General features: G+C 39.0%; 1 pseudogene; it reads left to right on the top strand.

Moving 5' to 3' along the window:
* Positions 1 to 639: 639 nt before the first annotated feature.
* LOC139019633 (large ribosomal subunit protein eL18 pseudogene) lies at positions 640 to 2221 on the top strand (annotated as a pseudogene).
* The last annotated feature ends 5659 nt before the right edge of the window (positions 2222 to 7880 follow it).

Below are 7880 nucleotides of genomic sequence, written 5' to 3'. Positions count from 1 at the left end.
GGAGTATGTAGAAGGACATTTCTTTAGAGTATATACAGGGGAATGAAATTATTGGAGCAATGGGTGAGTGGATCTGCATATTAACTGGATATTACCCAAGTGAGGGAGGATAGCTGTTTCTAGGAAATCATTCCAGGAATATCACTCTATGGGAGGAAAGGAAACTGCATTCACTCCATTAACAATTCACCAACCTCATCAAGAGCCCATTATGAATGTGGCACTGGATTCTGGGAGATGCTAATAAATCCTCAGGATAGTTCCTGCCTTTGAGGAGCAGATCATATGATGTGGAGCCAGAGCATGGACCACTGAAACACTACATATTCCTCTGGTGATGAGAATATGTGAAGGGCTTATCTTGGGAGGTCATAGACAGGGGAGATGTGAAGAACCTTGTGATAAGGAAAGCCTTCTTAGGGACTTGAGCAGGGCCTAGAACAGTGATGGCGAACCTATGACACGCGTGACAGAGGTGACACGCGAACTCATTTTTTTGGTTGATTTTTCTTTGTTAAATGGCATTTAAATATATAAAATAAATATCAAAAATATAAGTCTTTGTTTTACTATGGTTGCAAATATCAAAAAAATGTCTATACGTGACACGACACCAGAGTTAAGTTAGGGTTTTTCGAAATGCTGACACGCCGAGCTCAAAAGGTTCACCATCACTGGAAGGACAGGAAGGTGAGAGGAATTAGATTGGGACAAATAAAAGAGGGAAAGAGAACCAGGTGGGAATATCCAGGCTTGGATCTTCTGAGCCCTAATGCACACACATGACATGCTCACCATATACATCTGATACATGCATGAATGTTGGCATGTATTATTTCTTTACACTGTCTGACTGAAAGGCTCAGTGTGCCGGAAGCCAGTCCATCCTTGCTGCTTGACACAGTCGCTGCAGGAAAGAAACATCTGCACAGCATATGTTTCAAGGGACCTGGCATATATAGCATATTGTTCTTAATATGTTTGTTCTCCTTAGCGCCATGTGTTTTAACCAAGGTCACCTCTCTGAGAGAGGTTGTTTCCCCAGGTGGGGATTTTTCCCTGAGGTTAGGGAGGGGATATGACCCCTTAACTAAGTGCCAGGCGGGTAGTTAATCACTTTAACTACAAACAATCACGCTTAAGCTACATAATCTTTACTCCCTGGAATGGAGATAAGAAACGCCCTAACCTTTCCAATAGAAATTGACAGGATTAAAATCATCTGGTATAAATACAGATGTAACAAGACAACAGCAGACAGAACCTAGAAACAGAACCTAGGGAGAGAACTTAGAGACAGAACCTAGAGACAGGTTCTTGGCTGAAGATCCTACACAGAACCTAGAGACAGAACCTAGCGAGAGAACCTGGCTGAAGAACCTAGAGACAGAACCTGGATAGAACATGGCAAGAGAACCTGACTAGAACCTGGTGACTGAACCTGGCTGGAGAACCTGGACAGAACCTGGCTGGAGAACCTAGCAAGAGAACATGGACACAGAACCTGGCTGGAGATCCTAACCAGAACTTCGCTGGAGATCCTGACCAGAACTTGGCTAGAGATCCTGGCTAGGCTGCTGATCAACTGAACACTGTCTCCGTGTCATTCCTTCATCGCTGACTCCGTCCACACCTTTGGGGACCCCTGGACGCGCTGGGGTTGGACCCCAGCATCAGTGCAAGGAGCCCAACAGCCAGGATGACTACCTAAGGCTATTGGTCAAACTATACAGTTTTATGGCCAGATGAACCAACCCCACCTTCAACCACGTGGTACTGAAAAGGTTGTTCTTAATTTGCATCAACCGGCCACCTCTGTTCCTTTCCTGAATAATCTGGAAATGAAGCTTCCTAGCTGGGAGGGCAAAATCACTGTGGTTGTAGGGATTATAACTGATGACTTGTGTGTGCAGGAGGTGCTCAAACTGAGGGTGTCTGCACTTTGTGTGAGAAGCAATACCCAGAGCTGTATCCATAAGGTTGGGGGGAAGATCCTCAAGTTTGACCAACCTGCCCTGGACTCCCTCAAGGCTGTGGCATCATTCTGCTTTCTGGTCCTCTCAAGGGCCAAGAGGTGTCCAGGTATTTTGGCAAGGCCCCACGAGCCCCTCATAGCCACACCAAACCTTACATATGCTTCAAGGGCAGGAGTTCCAGCACACAAGAGGCTGATGGGCCACTATGGTGGCAAAAACTACCCCAGATCCTACCTTGTTATTAAAAAGATTTTTGAAGCTAGAAACAAACAAACAAACAAAAAAACAAGAAGAAGAGTGCATTACACATATTCCTGATAGGAGTGTAAATTAATACAACCACTTTGGAGAGCCATTTGGTAATATCCAGGTAATTTGCACCCTTTGTTTCAATGATTTTATTTCTAGGTATGTACCCTATGGAAATTCCTCCTCATGCACACAAGGGAATAGGAATAGAATGGTTATTGCATGTTATTGCATGATTTTAACAACAAGATATTAGAACCAATTTACATGGCAATTCATAGGAAAATGAATAAATTGTGGCATATTCATCCACTAGAATATTAATGATACAACAGTTAAAATCAATGAAGTGGAGCTATATACGTCAATATGAATAAATTTCGAAAACATTGATGAGGGATATAAGCAAATTACAGAGGAATGTATTCAGAATGATTTCTATGTAAAGTTTAAAAACATGCAAAACAGTTCTTTATGTCACATATATGAAGTGAAAATATACCACAATACAGTTGTCCCTCTGTATCTGTGGGAAATTGGTTCTGGAACCCCTGAGAATACCCAAATTTGGGGATGCTCAAGTCCCTTATGTAAAATTGTGTAGAACAGAGCATACAATTAACCCTCTACATCTGTGGATTCTCAATGGCAGATCAAAAATACTGTTTTCGATCCATGGTTGGTTGAATCTGCAGATGCAAAACCCAGGGATACGGAAGGCCAACTGTATATTTATTGAAAAAATGTGCATATAAGTGGACCCACACAGTTCAAACCCATGTTGGATCTACTGTGCTACATATCATTTATTATGTGGTAAAAAATAAAATTTACAATAGTAGTAACCCTGACCATGACAAAGTTGAATACAACTGGGAAGGAGACTTCAACAGTTTGTGTAATATTTTATTTTTTAAAATGTGTAATGGGCATATGGGTGCTTATTTTGAGGGGACACAAACATAACATAACAAGTATCAAACCAGTAAAAGATCATTTCAAATCATTTCAGAATGCTAGGGCTGAAGCACCACAGACAGATTATTTAGATTCAGTAACACATTTGCTTGCTTTAAATGAGTCCATGTTTGTACCAAAGTTATATTTCCAAGCAGAACGACTAGTATATACCACTTGGTAAGATTCTGCTTTATTAAACTAACAAGGTAATTCTTCGGTCCTAGGTGATTTGAGGAAGATACAAGAATCTGCACAAAATAATAGCAGTAATCTAAATACAGCCAAGTCAATTGTATCTGCTGTGCACTAACAGAAAGATGCCTCAGTTTTAGTAGATAGCCCACTATGTAATCATCCTAGCTGAATAGCCTCAGATACTTTGTTTTGAAAGGAGTGCAGAAATCCTGCAGGTTTAATTGCCAATAAATCAGCATGACCTCTACTCCCTGGCAGTCCTTTTCTACAATGATCTTTTCAAACAGAAAATGAAGAGATGGATTTTACAGGGTATTTGTACTGCCTGTGGTAAGATAACAGAATTACACTTGCTGTTTTCTCCATTATAGGCTGTGCTAGATAATGAAGGACTCTATTAATGATATGTTCTGTTTGCTGTTAGGTTATTTTAATCTTGTAGTTATTTCTTTTTGTTGTTATGGAGAGCTGTCCTTCCTGGTTTTTTTTTTTTTTTTTTTTTAAACAAACAAACCCTCTATCATTTGTTAGTTCAATATTTTATCATCACCAGAGATTTTATTCCCTAGTTAATTCACACAAATTTGCATTAAAATATTCTAGCTCACTTAGAAAGCTATTTATAAACTGATTGAATTAGATGTTGCTCTTAGCTGTTTTTCAGATTTGTTTTAAAAAGTAGTTATTTTCAATCAATACTTCCAATTCATGACTATAACTAAAACAGAAATTTTAACACTCATCCATACCCAAATGTAACATAACCCTGCTGTTTGTACTTTTGAACTATTCATTTGTTTAAGTTTATTTTACTATGAATGAATATTATTTGGTGGTATATATTTATACATTTAGACTTTTAATTATATGAACTCTCTAAGAAAACATCAAAATTAAAACTACTAAACAATAGGTTGTATATCCTAATTCATTTTGGAGTGCTCCTGCCACCTATTTTGCCCTCTGTTCTTTTAAAAATATATGTTTTTATTGATTTCAGAAAGGAAAGAGAGGGAGAGAGAGAAAGATCAATGATGAGAGAGAATCATTGATTGGCTGCCTCCTACACACACCCCACTGGGGATTGAGCCTGCAACGTGGGCATGTGCCCAGACTGGGAATCAAACTGTGACTTCCTGGTTCATAGGTTGATGTTCAACTACTGAGCCATGCCGGCCGGGCTACCCTCTGTTTTTGAGAATGAAGATAAATAAAAAGCCCATAGTCCTGCATTTGAATTAGAAATATCAATATTAATTCAGAGGTATTTATGTTTAAAAACGTATGTTTTTCTGTATCTGTGTGTTATTTTATAAGAAAAAAATATTTTAAAGGAGGTTTTCTTTTTTATTTTGCATATCTCTGTCCACTGAAGAGGCCCAGAAACAGTGAACAATCCTGTAGCCATGAACATCCTGACAGCCAGACTGTGGTCTTGGAATACCGTACTACCATCTCTCCTTAAAGAAACCTGAGTTTCATGGAGAAATGGCTGATTTCAGCTTTTGGGTAGTGTATTCATTTTCTAGGGCTGCTATAACAAAGTACCACAAACCAGGTGACTTAAACAACATAAATTTATTGTCTCACAGTTCTGGAAGCTAGAAATCCAAAGTCAAGGTTTTGGCAGGGTTGGTTCTTTCTGAGGGCTATAAAGGAAGGATCTATTCCAGTTTTCTCTTCTTGGCTTATAGATGGTTGTCTTTTTTCTATGTTTCCTTACCTTGTTCTCTCTATATGTATCTCTGCATCCAAATTTCCCTTTTTTTTATTAGGACATGAGCCATATTAGATTGGAGCCCACTCTAATAACCTCACTTTAATTTAATTACCTCTGTAAAGATCCTTTCTCCCAAAAAGTCACATTCTGAGGAGGGAGAGGTTAAGACATCAACATGTAAAATTCAACCTATAACAAGCAGTAAATAAGGTTTTCCCCATCTGAAAACAAAGCATTCCTATGAAAACTTTCATAGTTGAAATGGTTTGTATAAACTGAAGCAATTACCTTAAGACACATCTTGCTAACAGATGCACAAAGTAAAGCAAAATAAAGCACAGATGCTCACAGACACAGGTCAAAGCTACTGAGATACTGAATGTAGTTCCTGGGGAAGGAACTTGGGGGTAGCACTCTCACTGCTCTGGGTGTGCGCTGCCTCTACAACAGCTCACTGCAAAAACAAACACTAAACACTATTTTCACTTTTTTTCATAAAAGCAAAAATTCTCTTTGGATTTCTTTTGTTTAGTAAAACAGGTACTAATATAGGTCTTTTGTAAAAGCAAAGTGGCGTAAAGTGAACTTTCAAAAAGCTGGGGATACCTGTAAACAGAATGAAAATAAAAATGTTATACTCCATAGTGAGGAAGTTATCAAGATTTACCAGTGTCATGTCTGAAGACCCAGGAGCCAACCTTTGGTGAAAGAAAAGATAGGACAATTGCAGCTTGAGCTTCAAAGTTGATGCATGTGCATGTGTGTGTGTGTGTGTGTGTGTGTGCGCGCGCGCGCGCGCGCGCGCGCCAACCAATAAATGAAAAAATATGATTGAATTAGAGTACCATCATTTTTCAACTCACAACAAATTAATGGATATAGGCACTGAGCTGCAAACATCACAAAAAGAGAGACAGCTAGACATGTGCCTCCCAGTGAAAGAAAATATCAATACCTAGTGTCTTAGTCCATTTCGTCTTCTATAACAAAATACCACAGACCGGGTGGCTTATAAACAAGCAGATATTTATTGCTTGCGGTTATGAAGGCTGAAAGTCTAAGATTAGGGTGCCAGCATGGTTGAGTTCTAGTGAGAGCGTGCTTTACACTTCATAGATGGTCATCTTCTTGCTGTGTCCTCACATGGTGGAAGTGCAAAGGAGCTCTCTGGGGTCCCTTTTATAAAGGTACTAATCCCATTATGACATAATCACCCCCAAAAGTTTCCGCCTATTAATACCATCACCTTTGGGAGTTAGGATTCAACTTACAAATTTTTGTGTGTGGTGTGGGCCGGGGGCGGGTGGCGGGGCGGGGGAGGAATGGGGGGGATGACACTCAAACATTCAAATCATAGCACCTAGTTTTCCCAAAGGATCAAACTTGAATCTGATCATGCCTCTGAATCCAACTGCAAATATGCGGAAAATAAGAGGACAGAGAAACTTGAACTGCATTGTGTGTATTCAGTCAGCAACATTCAGAGTGTAGGAGAATGTACAGGTTAAACGGTCTGGATTCTTCAACAGATAGGGTGTAAAGAAAAGAACTGGAGGAGGAACCTATAGATTAAAAGAGATTTAAAAGGAAAAACTTTCCTAACAAACAGATAAGATTAAACAATAGTCTAGGGTTGCATAATTGGATGTTTTGTTACACTTGGGTGTTAATATTATAAAAAGAGCCAGATTGTAATACTCAGAATAGTGGTTACTTTTTGGGAGAGTGGGGGTTATCTTTGGAATAGGTATTATGGAGGGGCTTCTGCATGGGAATTGGGATTGGCAGAGTTCTATTTCTTGGCTTTGATGGTGGTTACAAAAGTATTTACTTTAATGACTCATCAAGTTATACATTTATTTTGTGTGGTTTTCTGTGCCTGTTTTGTTTTTTCAATAAAAAGGTTTGTCTTTTAGTTTTAGTGTTTTAAGAACAGTGCAAAACATGAAGATCTTTAAAAGATATTGTGCTGTATACTGCTTTAATATCAGGATACTTGTTCATGTCTTTAAAGAGTCCTAATGTGACCCCTTTTTCCATTAAATTCAACAAAGCCTGTTCTTGGGATAACAGGCAAACACTCATTTCTGCTGCAACCTGACTTAAGGACAGGCCAACAAAGTAGAAAAGAAAAATGTTTGCCATCTAAGCATATTCCTGTAAAACATTGTATTAAGCTAAACCAGGAGGGCAAAGGCATGGCAGCATGTGTGTAGTGGTATTGCAAAGCCTCTTTGAGAAGTTAGAGAATCCTTCCCTCTCTGTTCAGGTTTACAGCTTCACTCCATTCAGATTAGACCAAAACATCACTTTTATCCATTCAATCCATTGATCTTTCAACTTTAAGCTGCAAAGGGCTACCTGGAGATAAGTTTGCAACCCAGGTCAGTCTTTAAGTTATCGGCAAGCATCTCTCTGAAAGCTAACTTCCCTGAAGTATTCATTGAAGCAGAGAACTGGAGTCCACTGTGCAGAGCAATAACACATTCCCTGCAATGAGCAAAAAGCGGGTCTTGGGGTCTGTATCAGATAATTTGCAATTTATTGAGCACGGGTTTTTTTTTTGTTGTTTTTGTGGGTTTTTTTGTTTGTTTGTTTGTTTGTTTGTTTGTATAGTCTCAATTTCAAATATGGAGCTGGAGTTCCAAACATATGGTCATCATACCCATGCTATAAAGTCATTCTTTGTCTTCTTTCTTCCACTCCTAATGAAAATGGTGCTGTACTTGCAGGTGGATCTGACAGAAAGATTTAACACATTCTTAGATTTTTAAATTATT

Source organism: Myotis yumanensis, unplaced genomic scaffold (assembly GCF_028538775.1).
Source record: "Myotis yumanensis isolate MYYU_CA2020_CCGP unplaced genomic scaffold, mMyoYum1.0.hap1 SCAF_11, whole genome shotgun sequence".
NCBI classification, from domain to species: domain Eukaryota; kingdom Metazoa; phylum Chordata; class Mammalia; order Chiroptera; family Vespertilionidae; genus Myotis; species Myotis yumanensis.
The sequence above is the reverse complement of the archived record's forward strand: the minus strand, read 5'-3'. Positions and strand labels throughout refer to the sequence as shown.